The sequence below is a fragment of the Mus musculus genome, chromosome 5 (assembly GCF_000001635.26).
Source record: "Mus musculus strain C57BL/6J chromosome 5, GRCm38.p6 C57BL/6J".
Classification (NCBI taxonomy): domain Eukaryota; kingdom Metazoa; phylum Chordata; class Mammalia; order Rodentia; family Muridae; genus Mus; species Mus musculus.
Genome location: NC_000071.6, coordinates 118,400,926 through 118,419,130, shown reverse-complemented (window position 1 = coordinate 118,419,130; position 18,205 = coordinate 118,400,926). Strand labels below are relative to the sequence as shown.

The following is an 18,205-nucleotide window of genomic DNA, read 5'->3' as shown; positions in this document are numbered from 1 at the left end:
TTTTTTTGAGAAATGAAGCCATTTACTGGGGCATATTTTTGGCATGGTGGCTACTGCATACATGGGCTCTTTTTTAGCTAAGCTTGTTTGAGCTCCTGTGTCTTGTGCCTGGCGCCTCGATGTCTTCCTCTGTGAACTCTAGGCACAAAAGTTCTCCACAACCCAAGGCTGTGGGGTGGGCCGAGTAAGACGTGCCTGTAGCACACAGGCAAGTACGTGGTAATGCTAATTATTATTTATCTAGCCTGCACCAGGAGCCAAGCCAGAACCTGACACTTATTAAATAGCAAACCATGAAACTCACCTCCAAGCCAGATCTTATCTTCTTCCTTTCCCAGGTGTGGAAACTGAGGCAGGGGGAGGTGAAGGGGCTTGTCTAAAGCCACTATGGGAGTGTTGAGGGAAACCAGACAAGACTAGGAAGCTAGGGAGGTCACAGTCTTCAGTGGGGGCAATTGTGTTTACAAAACCTGAAGCCTTCAGTTCAGTTCCACAATTCTATTTAACTTTTAAATTGTGAGTGCATGTGAGTGTGTGTGTGTGTGTGTGTGTGTGTGTGTGTGTGTGTGTGAGAGACACATGCTTGTGCATGTGTGTGAGTGTCCAGCTTATACTTTTTACCTTATTCTCTCAAGACAGGGCCTCTCCCTAAGTCTGGAGTTAAAATAGCAGCCAGGAAGCCCCAGAAATCTACCTGTCCCTTCCTCCAGCATTGATGGAGTTTCAGGTCACATCTGTCTTTTGTTTGTTTGTTTTGATGTGGATGCTAGTTTTTAATTTGAACGCTGGTCTTTAGGTTATACAGCAAGTATAACCCACCCACGTGTGTACTAAGACATCTCCCGAGTTCACTTCAGCCAGTCTTTATGAAATACCTACTATGTGCTCAGCAAGAGCTCTCTCCGCTGACTTCCATGCCAGGAAGCACCGGAGCGTGTGTAAAGTCCAGGTATCCTTCTCTGGAATCAAGAGTGTAGTGAACAAAGCTAGGCCCCTGTTCGTGGGAGCCAGCATGCAAGCCCTCAGAAGGCGCCATGCACCTTTGTTCATGCACGGTACCAAAAGGAAGATGGCCCACTTAGCCCCATTTACCTAGGGCCTCCCACAGTTCAACACCGAACACCCTCTCAGCACTGGGCAAACCAGAACTGTTGCACTTCCCGCAGGCTGAAACATGACTTACTAATCCGGACTCAAGTGCATCTAGTACCCTGGACCTGTGTTAGGCCATCTGCCCCCCACCCCCCAGGCCATAGGAAGAGCTGGAACGACACCCATCTGTTAGAGGACAAGCTGAGCTCCTCTACCGTCAGTTACACAGTCAAGATCAAGTAGAGTGCAAGTTGGGACTGGGATCAGCTGTGTACTGTGGGGAGCACTCATCCTTGCCCCGTCGTCCATCATGCTATGCTATAGAATAGCTATAGCTACTGAGTGTTGAAGGGGTTTGATCAAAGCTGGGACTTTCCTTTAGCTTCACCAGGCTTGACCAGTCATCACCTAATTGCCTTATTGTTCTGTAGTAAAGCTACAACCCCACCTTCTCTATCTTCTTTGGAGCCATGCGTTAAATCCTTTATTTATTCTTTGCTTTTGGGAGGCAAGGCCTGATGTTTGGAGCATTGGGAGTAAGCATACACATAACCCTGGGTATAATAATTATGCTGATGCCGTCTTGTCCTGTTTAACCGGGTTGATGCAGGCCGTTGAGGTGGCCTTGGGCAGAGGCTCATACATGGCCTGAACTTCCCATACTTGATCTTGGTGGGTTCTGAGGCAGCATGTGGCCATCTTCTGTGGCAGAGGCAAACTTGCCAGACCTGACATCAACCTTACCAGGCAGCTGGCAAGTTCCTGCCCTCCATCAGGAGTCACTCTGCAATTACAAGTCCCAAAGGAATGGTACAACACCTCCAGGAAGGTTGACCAGTTGTCTGTCTTAGACTTACAACTTTTTTTTTTCTGACTTGAAGCAAATTATTTGTGCATGGGGGCCCTGCTCATTCATCACATCTTCCTCCTACCTCCTCCCCACAGTGGAACTCATGAGAAACCCTGGACAATGCCCCTTCTCTACGGCTTTTCCATTACTGCCCATCCTCTTCACTTCTCCCACCCTCCTGGGTCAGCTTCCCAGTACCAAGACCTGGCTACTAGGTTCTAAGTATACCTCATCAGGGCACCGGAATAGGAGAGCTAGGAAAAATCTTTTGGGATAAAAGTCAGTCACATGACCTTGCAGAAAGGATGTTGGATGGAGTTTATCAGGACATCTCTTAAGTGTCAGAGACATCCACATACGCCTACCTGTGTGGTGGTTTGAATATGCTTGGCCCAGGAAGTGGCACTATTAGGAGATGTGGCTTTGTTGGAGGAACTGTGTCACTGTGGGGGTGGTGGGCAATGAGATCCTCCTCCTAACTATGTGGAAGCCAGTATTCTGCTAGCAGCCTTCAGATGAAGATGTAGAACTCTCAGCTCCTCCTGCACCATGCCTGCCTGGATGCTGCCATGCTCCTGCCTTGATGATACTGGATTGAACCACATTCCTAGCACCTCAATAATTTTGTAATTCTGGCCTTTAGCACTTCAAGAGAATATCTTTCTGGGTGTTTGTTTGTTTGTTTGTTTGTTTTTGTTTTTGTTTTTTGAGACAGGGTTTCTCTGTATAGCCCTGGCTGTCCTGGAACTCACTCTGTAGATCAGGCTGGCCTTGAACTCAGAAATCCGCCTGCCTCTGCCTCCCAAGTGTTGGGATTAAAGGTGTGCACCACTACCACCTGGCCATCTTTCTGTGTTTTAAGCCATGCAGCCTCTGGTCATTCATCACAGTAGCCTGAGGAAAGTATGAGTCACTTCTTATTTAACTACACTGATGTGCCCTGAGCAAGATGCTGACGGTGACCCTGCTGTCATGAGAACATCAGCGTGTTCTTTTGCAAGCTAAGCTGCCTACAATGCCACCAAGCAATAGGGCATCACTGTCACAGAATTAATCTGTTAACAGCCAAAATGTCATGTGTAGAGTGTGCAGACACTGGAGAAATGTCACAGTAGCTTCCTGACTCCAAGGATTCATACTCCTCTGTCACTCTGACAGAAAGGACATGGCCTGGCTGCCTGTTAGGTGGACTGTTACCATGGGGATTGAAGGCAGTGCCACCTCCTCGATGGGAAGGGGGTTGCATAGTTCAGGACACACTGCAGGAACAGTGTGTGCATGTGTACAGAAATGAAAACTGTCCTACTGTGTGCAAGGACCTACTATGAGTGTGCTAAGAAAGCCCCGCAGACGGAGCTAGTGAGAAGAAAGATAAAAGGAGGTCTTGGCAGGAATTGGGGACCATAGTCAAAGCAGGAATGGCCCCCTCTGTATGCTGAAAAATTCAGCCTCCAGGGGTGGACTGGCTTAACTAACTGGTGGCTATGGTCTTCATTCAACATTTTCTCCAGTCACTCCCTCTAGGCCTAACAACTGGACGTTGATACCAAGTAATAGTTCCAAGACCATTTAAGTCATATTCCATGAGTCTACAGGATATAGCCCAGTTGGTAGAGTGCTTGCTTAGCATACACAAGGCTGTAGGTTCGATCCCCAGCCACTGCATAAATAGACCATGGTGGCATATGCCTGTAACTATAGGTGGGGGCAGGAAGATTGGATCATCCTGTTCAAGGCTATCTTCTACTGCATAGTGAGTTAGAGGCCAACCTGGGCTATATGCAACCCTGTCCCAAATATAAGATAGAAAGCTGAGTTATAGCTCTCAGTCAGGAGTCCATTTTACAATCAGAAGGTCCTAAATGGAGACCCCCCAGAACCTTTGTTAAAGATGGGTGCGGTGTGTGTGTGTGTCAGGACTCTAACTGGCTATCCCTCTCTGTCCCTCTCGGCCTCATCTTTCTGAACATAAAGGTTAGTGATTAGCACCTGTCTCTGCACCATGAAAGCACATGTGGACATACAAACAGGAACATATATATTAGTACACACAATAATAATAATATCCCTTTAAGCTCATCTTTCATTCCACATCCTCAGAGTATACAAACTGTCTAAGTTATGGTTTTTAAGCAAGTCAAGAGGAAAAGGTTTTTCTGGCTTATACTTCCACATCACTGTTCATCATTAAAGGAAGTCAGGACAGGAACTGACTGAAGCAGGAGCTGATGCAGAGGCCATGGAGGGGTGCTGCTTACTGGCTTGCTCCCCATGGCTTGCTCAGCCTGCTTTCTTGTAGAACCCAGGACCACCAGCCCAGGGATGGCTCCACCCACAGTGGGTTGGACCCTCCCCCATTAATCACTAACTAAGAAAATGCCCTACAGATGGATCTCATTTCCTCAACTGAGGTGCCTTCTTCTTTGATGACTCTAGCTTCAGTCAAGTTGAGGCACAAAACCAGGCAGTATCCAAGTCATTAAAACAAACAAACAAACAAACAAACAAGACACAAAACCAGTCAGTGCACAAGTTATCAAAACAAACAAACAAACAACTGACCTGGAAGTAGTGGCACATGCCTTTAATCCCAACACTTGGGAGGCAGAGGCAGAGGCAGGCGAATCTCCGAGTTCTAGGCCAGCCTGGTCTACAGAGTGAGTTCCAGGACAGCCAGGGCTATACAGAGAAACCCTGCCTCACAAAACCAAAACCAAACAAAACCCAAAGAGACAATCCAAACAATTTTCATTGCCCAGTTTAGGGAAGAGATACAGATATTCCTCAGCTGATATTTCTTTGTAATCGAAAGGGAACAGGGAGCTGGGAAGGGTGCGTATTTCTTGGGAAGGCTGTTTTAAAATAGCCAGGCATCTTAATCCTGCTGGCCAGGTGGGGGTCTGTTGCTCTGAGAACAGAGGTTCGGCCTGGCTTGGAGGAAGGAGTGAGGGGTTGAGCCTTCAGATTTACTGCCTCAGTGCTTCTTTGGTTCCCGTGGGGTGGCCACTGGAGAGAGACTTGGCTGCAGACGGCTTGGAAGCAACATGCAGAGATGCTGTTCACAACTAAATATAACTCCCGTCTGAAACTCCTTTTGCCAAGCCCCAGGAGCATCCACAATACATTATCTCACTAAATTCTCTCAAGAGCTGAGAGTGGGAGCGCCCTCCCTCCTTTCCTAGGGAGGGATGGATAGAGGTCCAGGAACCCAGGTCATCCATCACACTGGCTGGGTTCCTACTGGGCTCCTTGGAAGGCCCGAAACCCATGAAGGTGCCCTGCGACAAACAGCCAGGACCAGACTATTAGGTACGCCAATGCCAGCTGCCGTGACAAATGGACTTCCAAGTGCCTATGACCTAATACCACAGACGCTTATTTACCCCACACTGGGTAAAATCCCAAATGGGTGTCCCTGCTTGACAGGCAGCTTTCTGTGGGTCCTATTGGTATTCCAACCTCCTCCCGCTCACGGTGGTAGCCACCTCTCAGCCTCCACCCCTTCTGCATCAGCCTGCACAGGGGACAGGGCTTTATGAGTCAGGCCTGGAAATATGCCCCAGGCTATCACTTCTATGCACCTTCATTGGGTAGAGGTGGGTCATGTGGATATGTACTTGCAAAGGACTCTGGGAAATGTAGTCCAGTCCTGCCGCAGCCCAAAGAGGAAGGAGTCCTGCAGTGCCCAAGCCAGACTATTTCCTGAGAACCTCTGTTCTTACCTACTGCTTTAAGCAGGTCAGTTCCTATTTTATTGATATTACATATATTGCATAAGAATTAGGCTGAGGCTATGTTTAGGAACACACACACACAGTCTTATGTGTCAACAATTAAAGAAAAAAGATACCATGAATTTGAAAGGGAGCCAGGGGTGTGGTATATTGATTGGAGAAAGGAAGGAGGATGGAAGGAGTGGAAAATGATGTAATTATATTATAATCTCAAAAGATAAAAAGATTTTTTAAAAAAATCAGGCTGAAAGAAGGGTATGTTTGTTTGTTTGTTTCCTGAGACAGGGTCTCGATATGTTGGCCAGCTGGCCTGGAATTTGCTATGTATACCAGGTTGGCCTTGTACTCCAAGTGCTAGTATTAAAGGCTTGTGTCACCTGGATTGAACTATCTTCTTCTTCTTCTTCTTCTTTTTTTTTAGTGTGTGTGTCTGTTTTCTCCTTCTACCCAAGGATCCAACAGTCTCCAGTCCCTCACTTCTGGGGGTCATAGCTGTCCACTAGGCAAGTTGGCATTTCAGATGGACTCTGGGATCAGAACTCAGGTCCTCAAGCAAGCAGAGTAGACACTTTGCCATGCAAAGTGACTCTTGATGAGCAAGTGGGAGCTTTCTGTTCAGTGGAGAAAGCAGAGAGACAACCTGGAATTGGGAGTGAGGCAGCAGGAATCTACAGCCCTCCTCCCGCTGGCCAGGGAGCTGTATTTTGGCTGGGCAGTGTCTCGCAGAGCCTCTCTGATGGCCCAAGAGGAAGAGACAGAGAAAAGAGCCAGAGAAGGAGTTTTGGAGGCAATGAGCAACTGCTAGGTTGACAAACTGTGTCCCACCATGAAGGAGGGAGGAAGGCTCACTAGACCTAGTGAGAATAGCATCCTGATTGGAGCAGGGTTTCCCTTGAGGTATGCATAGATGAGCAGAATTGTGCAGGTGAGAGAAAGCCGAGACACAGGCAGATGGGGATCCCTGGGCCTTCAGTGCTGAGCCTCTGGGCTGCCCTCATTAACCCCTCACCCCGCCCCCAGGGCCCCTTGGTCCTTGGTTAGTATCTTCCCTCAGGCTGAGATGGATTCTCCTTGCCCTTTATCCTGAAGTCTTATCTACCTAACCTTGGGGTGTGTGTGTGTGGAGAGGGGTGTGGGGGAGGGAGGGAGGGAGGGAGGGAGGGAGGGAGAGAGACAGAGAGAGAGAGAGAGAGAGAGAGAGAGAGAGAGAGAGAGAGAGAGAGACTCACTTCTGTCTGACCTAGAATTCACTATGTAGACAGTAGGCTGGAATGGAATTCACAACCATCCTCCGGATGACAACCATCCTCCGTCTACCCTTCCCGAGTGCTGGGACTAAAGTCATGTCTCACCATGTCCAGCTTTAAACGTGTGTGTGAGTGTGTACGTGTGTAATTGTTACAAATACTTTCATGGATTAAAAAAAAAATCAGAATTTTTAGAAGCAAAATTAGGAGAGAAAATTCCAGGCAGATTAAGTGATGTTAACAATCCCCTGAAAGTTGAAAGTGGGCAGCTGTCTACCTAAAGTAGAACCTTCAAGGTGGGGTTTTGGGGGACACAGCTCAGTGACAGAAACTTTAAAACTTGCAAACTTGAGCCTCTGGATTCCCAGTCCCTCAAAACAACCCAGGTCAGGTATTTCTGTTAGAGGACACTGGCCATGTTTGAATTTAGATGCTTCCAAGGAACCCCCAAGTAACAAGGTGAAATCTAGTATAGAGGACAAATGTCCCACCCACAACCTGATGGGGTTCGGTGTCTGCCATCTGGCTTTGTTCTAGAATGAATGTGCCCCACAGCTGCCCAGTTTGCTCATCCTTACCCAAACCCTATCCTTGGTCCGGATAGGGGGTGTCTTGCAAGTGACTCTCCCAAGGGTCCCCCCCCCACTTGCCTTTTCTCTTCCAAGTTCAGTCTCTAGTTTTAAAAATTATTTTACTATTTATGTGCACTTGTGCACATGTGCCTACGAAGGCGAAAAGAGCTGGAGTATAGGCAGCTGTGAGCTACCCTAAGTGGGTCCTGGGCACTGAATTGGGGTCCTCGTAGGAGCAGCATGTGCTGTTGCTACAGTGCTCACAGGTGTGTGTGGGAAGGGTGGGTATTGTCATTCCAGGAGCATGCCTGCCTACAGGTGTCTCAGTGGGTTGGAGAGAGATGGTCACGATGTTTTGATGTTTTATACTCCCCCACCTCCAATCTCCAACCTCCCTCCTTTCAGCCCTAAGCAACCACTGATCTAATTTGTCTCTAGACATTTCTCTATTCTGCAAGTGCATGAAACCGCAGAGGCCCGTGGTTTTACACTTGTGATCCCAGGACTTGGAAGGTGGAGGCAGGAGGATCAGGAGCTCAAGGCCATCCCTTGTTAGTTGCTGAATTAGAGGTGAGCCTGGATCACTTGAGGCCCTGTCTCAAAAATAAATTAATAAAATTCCAAGGCCAGCAAGATGGCTCAGCAAGGAGGTTGCTTGCCGCCAAGCCTGATAACTGACTTGTACAAGCTGTCCTCTGATCTTCATGTGTTTTCTGACACACCTATGAGTGCAAACCCTGCCTTTTGCTGAAAAGTATGCCAATGAATGACTATGAATTAAATTTAAAGACTAGAAAATAGAGCCAGGTGTGGTGGCGCATGCCTTTAATCCCAGCACTCGGGAGGCAGAAGCAAGGGGATGGTGAGTTCAAGGCCAGCCTGGTCTACAGAGAGAATTCCAGAACAGCCAAGACAACACAGAGAAACCCTGTCTTGGAAAAAAATGTAAATGTATATATATGATGTATATGTATGTGTATGTAATGTATGTATAAAATAAAAAGGTACCATTTGTGTGATAAAGTCTCTTGTCAGATTAAAAAGGAACCTACAGGAAGGATGGGAAGGTGGACCTCTTTCTTTGTAAAGTGTGTGTTTGTGTGTGCGTAAGAGTGACAACGTTATGTGTCACTCTCAGGAACACCGCCCCACTGCTTTGAGGCACTTGGCCTGGAACTCTTCAGTTAAGCTAGACTGGCTACTGAAGAGCCTCAGGGATCTGCCTAAATCTACTTCCCTGAAATCGGGGTTTCCTACACAGACCACCCCACCCAGCTTTTTAAACATTGGTTTTGCGGAAGGATCAGGCTCACTCCCTCATCTTCCAAGACAAACACTTTATTGACTGAGCCACCCACTCATCCCTACCTCACCCAACCCTGGTCCCCTGCTTCTGTCCCGTTTCCGTTGGCCACACAGAGTTCTCAGTGAGTGACTCCGACAAATAATCTCAGCGTCTACGAATGTGAGCCAGGTACTTTCCCCGGCCCAGGTTATGAATTGTGCAAGCTGTGGGTACCACTTGGCAAAGGATCCCTCCCTGCTTTGCAGCTGGGGAAACTGAGGGTGAAGATCACTGATCTGTGCCTTGAGGGTATTCCAGAAGAGTAAACCGTTGATAAGCCGCCCACGCGGGGAGGGTGGATGGCGGTGGAGGTGGTAGTGAAGAGGGAGTTGAAACTCACTCTTTATTCTCCGGTCTCTGTTCCCTCCCGGGGTTTGGATGTTCAAACAGGATGATGGGAATGCTAACCCCATCCAGTACGGAGTGACTCACTGACAGGACCCTTAGCGGATGGGAAGATTCCAGGCTCGTGGGGGCCCATGGCGCAGCCGGGATGCGGATGCACTACGCATCATTTTACACACCAGCTGGGCTTCCAGCCGAGCTGTAAGTCAAAGATTTTATAAATTGGATCGTATTTTAGAGAATAGATAAAAGAAGAGAGGCTGTGACTCCTCGGGAGGAATCCGTGCACGAGGTGGTAATCAGGCCAGATTTATGCTTTCTGTAAAGACGGAGATCAGAGATAAATGTCAGCCAGCCAGGCATCCTGTGATAATTAATTAAGAGTCTGCTGGAGTCATAGGTGTGAGCCTGCCTTTAAATGGCTTTTCTTTTTATTAAAAATCTCACACACAAAAAAAGCGATGTTAGTAAGTTACGCTTTGCTTTAAGAGTTGGGGAAACTGAGGCTCAGGGGGGAAAATGACTCACAGATGGACACGGAGTTAAGTAACAAAGCTGAGATTCTGTGGACCAGAACATTAGGAATGCTTCTGCCCCTTCTGGGAGACAGCGATGGCGGGGAGTCAGCCCTGACGTCAGCAGAACAGCAACTATGTCCTTAACCTGTCCCCAGGCTACCAAAGGTGTCATGCGTTCCTATGTAGCAAGTTACCCCCAAATTGAGCATTTCCTCACAGCAAAAGTGTCTCTGGGAATCAGTCCCGCTGGAGCTGCTCAGCTGGAGGTTGTGGTTGCAACTCAGGGTCTCTCATGAGGTCGCCATCCATACGCAGCCAGGGCTGCAGTTACCAAAGCTGAAAGGGGCTACAATACCCTTTCCCAACAAGATGGCGCCTTGTCTACCTATTTCCGGGGGTGGGGTCGGGGCAGAGTCTCAAACTCAAGGTTTGGGCCTCTCTGAACGATTGCTTGATTGCTTGAACATCCTCACAATAAGGCGACTGACTTTCCAAGGAGAAAGAGACCTAGCAAGATGTACTGGCTGGTTTTGTGTGCCAATTTGACACAAGCTGAAGTTATCACAGAGAAAGGAGTCTCCCTTGAGGAAATGCCTCCATGAGATCCAGCTGTAGGGCATTTTCTCAATTAGTGATCAAGAAGGGAGGGCTCATTGTGGGTGGTGCCATCATGGGCTGAGAGTCCTGGGTTCTATAAGAAAGAAAGCTGAGCAAGACAGAGGAAGCAATCCAGTAACATCCCTCCATGGCCTCTGCATCAGCTCCTGCTTCCTGACCTGCTTGAGTTCCAGTCCTGACTTCCTTTGGTGATGAACAGCAGTGTGGAAAGTGTAAGCTGAATAAACCCTTTCCTCCCCAACTTGCTTCTTGGTCATGATGTTTGTGCAGGAGTAGAAACTCTGACTAAGATACAAGAGGAGAAGGAGAAGCCACAGTGTATTATATTTCTGGTCAAAACGGGATAAAATCCAAGTGCCCCTGATGGATAGGTAGATACATAAACTGTGGTATACCCATACAGTGGGACATCATTTGGCCATGAAGCAGAACAGAATAAAGTATTCATGATGCTATGACATAAATGAATCCTGAAGTTGTGCTAAGCAAAAGGATCCAGAAACAAAGCATTCATAGTTTCTATTCACTGCAAATGTCCTGAATACACAGAAGGTTGAGGCGGGGGTTTCCTGGAGTTGTGTTGAAGGCCCAAAGGAGAAGTAACAATGACAAAGTATTCCAGAATTAGATAGCAAGAATGATTGTGCAATCTTCTGAATATATTAAAAACCACTGCATTGCACATGTATATTGGAGAGCTACTTGTGACATATGAATTTTAACTCAATTGAAAAAAAAAATCAACCATTTTAATTCCACAGGCCAGGTCATCTCACATTCTTTCCTGTACAGCGATCTGTTGTTGTAAGTATTCTCAGCCGTCCATTCTCTTGTTAGGGGCCCTTTGTGTCAGTTGCTCATCTGTCGAGCTTCCCCTGGCATGGATTGCCCTGTCTCTGTGTGGTGGTGTCTTCAAGGAGCCTCCTGCAGAGCACGGGTGCAGGATGCAGGGTCTGGAGCCTGCTGCGCAGAGCACAGAGCACGGAGGCGGGGATGCAGGGATGCAGGGGGTTTTCTGTATCTTCTGTTTCACAGCCTGGCTTTCTAGAACTCCTTCCTGAGCCTATGGAGACCAAGCAGGGAAACAGCTCTGCCGCCCCGCTTGGCCCTGCGAGCCCCCTGAGGTCTCAGAAAATAGGGCAACCAGAAATGGAAAACAAATCTCGCCAATCAGGAGGTGTGCTGCTCTCCCCACGCTGGTGCTCAGAGACCCACTGGACGGCAGCAGGGCCTCCCCCATCAGAAAGTATTAATGAATATTCACAGGATTCATTAAACATTTCCCCGCGTGGCTGAGCAAAACAGTGCAGAAACCCCCAAGCCATTAACCAAAAAAAAAAAAAAAAAAAAAAAAAAAAGGACCGAGAAATATTACAGGGGCTGGGGAGCCTCCGGTGAGAAATTGATTTTTACTGTTGAAACTCAACCTAGTTGCATGGTTGCGCTGGTGTTTCCGAGGGGTCTGTGTCCAGGGTCTCCATGACTCTGAACAGCCAGTCCTATTTGTGGAAGCTCTCTTTCAGGTAGTCGCAGACACACACTACGGTGCCAGAGCCACAGCCATGTTCACGTGACACTTCTGAGAGTTGAGGGTTTCTCTAGGAACCCCCTTGTTGGATGTTCTTGGTTAATCGGTAGTACCAGTACTGTGTGACCCCACTTGACATAAGGAAACTGAGGCATGTGGTTACTGGCGCACTGTCCCAGAGTCATTGTACTGAGAACAGACCAATTTGTTCTTGATGCTTTGATTGGCCGAGAGGCCTCCAACAACCACAGTGGGGCAGTCCAGCATGGGCCCATCCCCCAAGTGAAAGCCCAGTATAAGAGTACAGTAGGTACAGGCCATCAGAGGAGCCTCTGGGCTCCTCTCTGTGAGTGCAAGTCTATAAGGAACCCAGGAAACAGAAAGCTGTGTGCAGAGTGAACCCCTCTCATGTCCAAAGGGATGAATGACAGTCACAAGCTTCAGAATGACTGGGACAGTTGATGGAGAACATTCTAGAAGGGCCAAGTTCCCAATTACCTGTAGGGGGAATTTGAGGATATTCCACTCCTAACAGCTCTAACTGTGGCTACCTGGAAGTGATGGACACTCCCTTCCAGGACTCTGAGTATTTTACCCTGAATAGAGAGGAGGGGAAGGAGGAGGGGAGGAGGAAGAATGGGAAGAGGGAAAGAGGGAGTGGGGAAGGACAACTGCCAAGGACCAGCCTCAGCTTGGAGAGGGGTCCCTGAGAGAAGGGGTGTTTGAGAGCGGCAAAACGAGCAACTCCTCGTCAAATCATGGGTTACGAACTGACAGCCTGAGTTCTGCTCAAGCCAGGTTGCTCTCTTTACACTCTTCTTTCTCTAGAGTTCTCCAGAGAGCTCTCTGCTCCAGACAACTTTCTTGCAATTCTAAAAACTCGCCGGATAGCTCATTTCTTGCAGATCAAAAGCTCAGTCTTGAACGTACATATCGATCCACTCATCAACCCAGGTTCCCTTTTGAATTAGCATCCCAGGACCCCAGCCCCTTGATTCTTAGAAAGAGACAGCAAGAGCCAGGCTTGGTGGTACATGCCTTTAATCCCAGCAGAGGCAGGTGATTTCTGAGTTCGAGGCCAGCCTGGTCTACAGAGTGAGTTCCTGTTTGTTTGACAGCCAGGGCTATACAGAGAAGCCCTGTCTCAAAATACCAAAACCAAAACCAAACAGAGAGAGAGAGAGAGAAAGAGAGAGAGAGTGAGAGAGAGAGAGAGAGGAGAGAGAGAGACAGTAGAGAGAGAGACAGGAGAGAGAGAGGAGAGAGAGAAGAGAGAGAGAGAGAGCACAAGCACAGACAGGGTTGGGACCCTGAGTTGAAATTAACATTTCTATCACATCTAGCACTGGACCTAAACTCCTGTCCCAGGCTGACCTTGAACTGAGGAATCTGCCTGTCCTTATATCTTTCTGGCTCATAGTGCAGCTGCCTCTGTTCCTTTAGATCCACGAAGCTCCTTATACACTTCATATAGTATCTTTGTATTTTGCATAGTTGAGAAATTATATATTTTCAAACTCAAGTTTTCAGCGTTCTTTCCCACAGCCTTAAGGGCTGTCCTGAAGGTCACAGAGTTGAACTGTTTTGCTGAGATGTAGAAACACCCTCACCTTCTGGACTCCTGCTGTTTCTGACTACCCTGGGGTTATTGATCTTGGCCGAGAGGACATTCCTCAAAGGAGGAATGTGAAAATATGTACACTATTATACACAAACAAGGCTTTACCCACAGCAATCAACAACAGTTGTGGGGGCCTATACCCTGCTGGCTCTGTTCCAGGGGCGGGAAGCCAGGTCATACTGTCTCTTACATGGCCAACCTGAACTTAGCAGATAATGATAGCAGCTTTGAATTGAGCAGCCACCACGTGACTGAAACAGACTCAGTGGGTCTGCTGAAGGGGCCTGATGGCTGGCTCCTCTTCACATAGAACTTCAGCTAAACATTCTCCAAGATGTCTTCTCAGTCTCATATGGCCTTTAAGCCCCCATTTTATGACAAAGCAACCAGGGTTCAGCCAGAGTCTGGCTTGGGTTGGTCACCTACAGCTACACAACACATTCCCTGGCTGTTTCCCTGGAAGCCTTAGGAGCCACAAGGCTGGGATCAAGAGAGATGGTTTTCCTACCTCAGATGTCTGAGAAAGTCACAGGCTAGAGGTGACCTCGAGTGACCATAGTAGGAAGGAAGACTTTGTGGAGCCTGGGCTCTAAGTGTTAGTTACTTTCATGACCCAAAGCAACTTGAGAAGGAATGGCTTTATTCTAGCTAGCAACTCTCAAGTCATAATCTATCACTAAAGGAAGTCAGGATAGGAATTCAAGCAGGGCAGAAACCTGGAGGCAGCAGCTGATGCAGAGGCCATGGAAGGGTGAGGCATACTGGATTGTTTTTCATTACTTGCTCATCCTGTTTTCTTATATAGAACCCAGGACCACCAGCCCTGGGATGGCTCCACCCACAGTGGGCGGGGCCCTCCCTCATCAATCACTAGTTAAGATATGCCCCTACTGATGCAGGCGTCTTTTCAGTTGAAGTTCCTCTTCCCGGATAACTCTAGCTCATGTGAAGCTGACAAAAACCTCTGATTGAGCAGCCACCATGTGATTGAAACTGATGGGGCTGCTGGCTTGTTCCTCTACGTAGAACTATGGGATTGGCTGACTGTGCCTGACATGTCACGACTGCTGCTATGACCCAGAAGAGCAGGCAGAAGAGGCCATGGTGAACTGAGTGACCCAGCCCTGAAAGTCTCGCTTTGCCTCAGCCACATCCCTTCCGTAGAAATGACTCACTAAGGGAAGTGACTTAAGGCCATCATTAAGGAGAGAGGTGAGGGCTACGCCTTAGACACAGGGTTTGTGTGGGCATCAAAAACACCCCAGGGCTCCAGTTCTGTAACTGGAAATGGGTGAGGCTCCACCCACGGATGCCACTTCTTGCTGTGGGATGCAGCAGCCTCTCCCTCGATCTCTTCCAGAGGCTTGTTAATTACACTGAAAAGCAGAAAAATCATGTGTCCAACTATAACAGATTTTTTTTTCCCAATTAGATTCTCTTATAGCACAGGCTGACCCTGAATTCTCAGGCCTCCTGCCTCAGTCTCACCAATTCTGGATGGGATGGCAGATGTGTAAAAACATATGCCTTGGCTTGGGAAAACTTCAATACATGTTGGAAACAAGTTGAGGGAGTGAACCTATTCTCCCCTTAGATTTCACAAACTCTAAATTACATCCAGCATTTCCAGGGAATATTTACTGCCCAGATTGGATTTTGAAGTCAGTGTGAACAAAAGAGAATGAACCAACACATTAATGTTCTGAGACTGATCCCATGCGGAGTTGGTAATATTTATAAAATGTTGGGTTAAATAATAAGGTCAACTTTTTTGTTGTTGTTTTGTTTTTTGAGACAGGGTTTCTGTGTGTAGCCCTGGCTGTCCTGGAACTCACTCTGTAGGCCAGGATGGCCTGGAACTCAGAAATCCACCTGCCTCTGCCTCCCAAGTGCTGGGATTAAAGGTGTGCGGCACCACTGCCCAGCCTAAAGTCAACTTTTTTTTAGAGGAATATGTGTGCTGGAGGTGAGCATACCAGGCATGTAAGTGTGGAGGCCAGAGGTGGGAATCCAGCATCTTCCTTTATTGCTCTCTGCCTTTCACTTTTATTATTTTTTGATTATGCATAGGTTGGTGTGCCAGCCTGTGGGTATCTGCACAGGAATACAGGTGCATACAGAGGCCAGAGATCCCCTGGACAGATCCCCTTGGAGCTGGAATGACAGACAACTAGGAGCCACCTGCCATGGGTAGCAGGAACAGGTAATGACACCATCTGTAGGTGGTATACCATAGATGTACAGAAGGCACATGAGAGTGTGTGCACACATGCACACGTGTGTACATGTACATGCACAAAGAGTGGGCTATACAAATGGAAGGCAGATGCATACTCGGAACCTGTCCGTGATTCCTACTTCTCAAGCATCCGTTTAATGCTGCTTACTGCTTTTTTGTTTCTATAACCTCTTTATTGACATTTAATCTTTGCACCCTAACATGCATCTCTTCAAATGCAGAGTCTGAAGGTCTTTAGCATGTTGTCTTTAGCATGCTGTGCAAGTTGTGCACGGATTGAACTCTCTTACCCTGCAATGGTTGGAATGAACCACCAACTTGACAGGATCCAGGGAATCTCCCAGGAGATGACCCCTAGGCATGCTTGCAGGGGATCATCTTGATTTTGTTCTCTGAGGTAGGAAGACCTGCCCACTGTGGGTGGTGCCATCCCCTGGCTGGGATCCTGGACTGTATAAAAGCAACAGGGGGCTGAGCAGTGGCCTGCACCCATAGCTCTCTGCTTCCTAACTGTGGCCGGATGTGAGGATGTGATGTGACCAACTCCCTCAGGCTCCTGCCGCAGTGACTTCCCAACCGTGATGGATTGTAACTTGCAACTCTGAGCAAAATAAATCCTTTCTCCCTGAAGTTGCTTTGGTCAGAGTATTTTATCACAGCAACAGGAGACACCCATCCCCAGGAGTAGCTAACCCCATTTTCCAACCTTTTGTGCCCTGCCAGTTAGGCTCCTGCTCTCTGTGAAGAATTCCCTCCTCATGTTTCCCCATCCCCATGCTCTGTGCCTTCATCCCCTGCCTGGCTCTGTCTTCACCTCTGATGATAGACTCTCAGCATCCTGATCATCTCTGCATCCCTCAGAGCTGATGCTGTTCCTGGTCCCTGGTGCGGACTCATTGAAATCAAGCAGATGAGGATATAAATGGAGAGGGTGCGGATGGGGCTATGGGCTAGGACCCGATGATACCACCTTTGGGGAAATCAGATCTGCTTGTGCGGAAAAAACATCTCCTTAACCATGAGGGGCGGAGAGGATGGCAAGGCTCAGGAGTCAAATGGACTTACTTACTCAGGAATTCAAACCTTGCCTCTGTTACCCGCCAGCCAGGCAGCCCTTGGAAATCATTTCCTCACCTTTAAAATGGGTAGAGTTCCTCCAACATTGTGGGGTGGAATGGGGATGGGGAAGATGGAAATGATGTGACAGGGATACCTGCTTGGGTGATTGAAAACTTGTGACACAACACATACAAATCAGATTCACATTTTTTTTTTAATTTAAAATTTCTATTATGCTCTCTCTCTCTCTCTCTCTCTCTCTCTCTCTCTCTCTCTCTCTCTCTCTCTCTCTCTCTCTCTCTCTGTGTGTGTGTGTGTGTGTCTTTGTGCAGAAGTCAATTCTCTGCTTCTACCATGTGAGTTCTCAGGTTGTCAGGCTTGGCAGCAATCCCCCTTACCCACTGAATTGACATTGTAGGCAGCCAGAAGTGATCGTGAGCCCCTGAACTTGGGAAACAGAGGCGGGGGGGGGGGGGGGCACTGTTTGTAACCAGCCTGAACTCTAGAGTCTCACAAACCAACCATCACTTCAGGTTTTCGCCATTTTTTGTTTTGTTTTTTTGTTTGTTTGTTTTGGTTTTGGTTTTTTTGTTTTTCTTTGGTTTTTTGAGACAGGGTTTCTCTGTGTAGCCCTGGCTGTCCTGGAACTCACTTTGTAGACCAGGCTGGCCTTGAACTCAGAAATCCGCCTGCCTCTGCCTCCGCCTCCTGAGTGCTGGGATTAAAGGCGTGCGCCACCACGCCCGGCTTGGTTTTCACCATTTTTAAGAGTGTAACAACACCGGTAGTTTGCATTCACCCAGCTGTGTGGATGCGGGTTATGTGTTCTTCTTCACCCTGCAGGGAACCATCAGGGGTTGTGTCTTTGGGGGTGTTTTTGGATTTTAGAATATTTGCAAAGACACAAGGAGGGTGTCAGTCATGACTCAAAGATGCCTCACTCACACTGCCTCGCATGAGACTGACTTTGTTAGAGGCTTTTGGTGTGCCTGCTTTTTTGCTGTTGTTGTTTTATGTTTCTTTGGGATGCTAGGGATGGACACAGGGGACTTGCATCGCCTGCCTTTGGATCAAAACCCCTCCCATGAGGCCGCACTGAGGTTTCTGTCATGCAGCCTGCAGTGTTTTGGATCCTTGATTTGCAGAGTGATTACCTCTGGGGAGCTCTTCCTGCTGCCGCTATTGTGCCTCGGGTCCTTCTGGTGTGGATCTTACTAGGCGCTGGCATGCTGTGCTGTACACTGTCTGAGGATGCCAAAGGCACTTCAGCCTGTGTGGGACGGTGAAAGGCAGCCTGGTTTCTGGTTGAGCTAGGTTTGAAATCCCGGTGACCTCGAAGGTGACCCTGCAGGTGACCCTGCCCACAGGGGATAACCTTGCAAAGGACGGTAGGCATTTTGCCACGCTCCTAGACACCAGGCCCCTGACACAAGGCAG

General features: G+C 48.1%; 1 long non-coding RNA gene across 1 annotated transcript; it reads left to right on the top strand.

Annotated features, from left to right (window-relative positions):
- Positions 1-5,549: 5,549 nt before the first annotated feature.
- Gm30657 lies at positions 5,550-16,339 on the top strand. The gene is made up of 2 exons (XR_878722.1): positions 5,550-5,680; positions 15,541-16,339. It is a non-coding gene; the product is annotated as a predicted gene, 30657 (long non-coding RNA).
- The last annotated feature ends 1,866 nt before the right edge of the window (positions 16,340-18,205 follow it).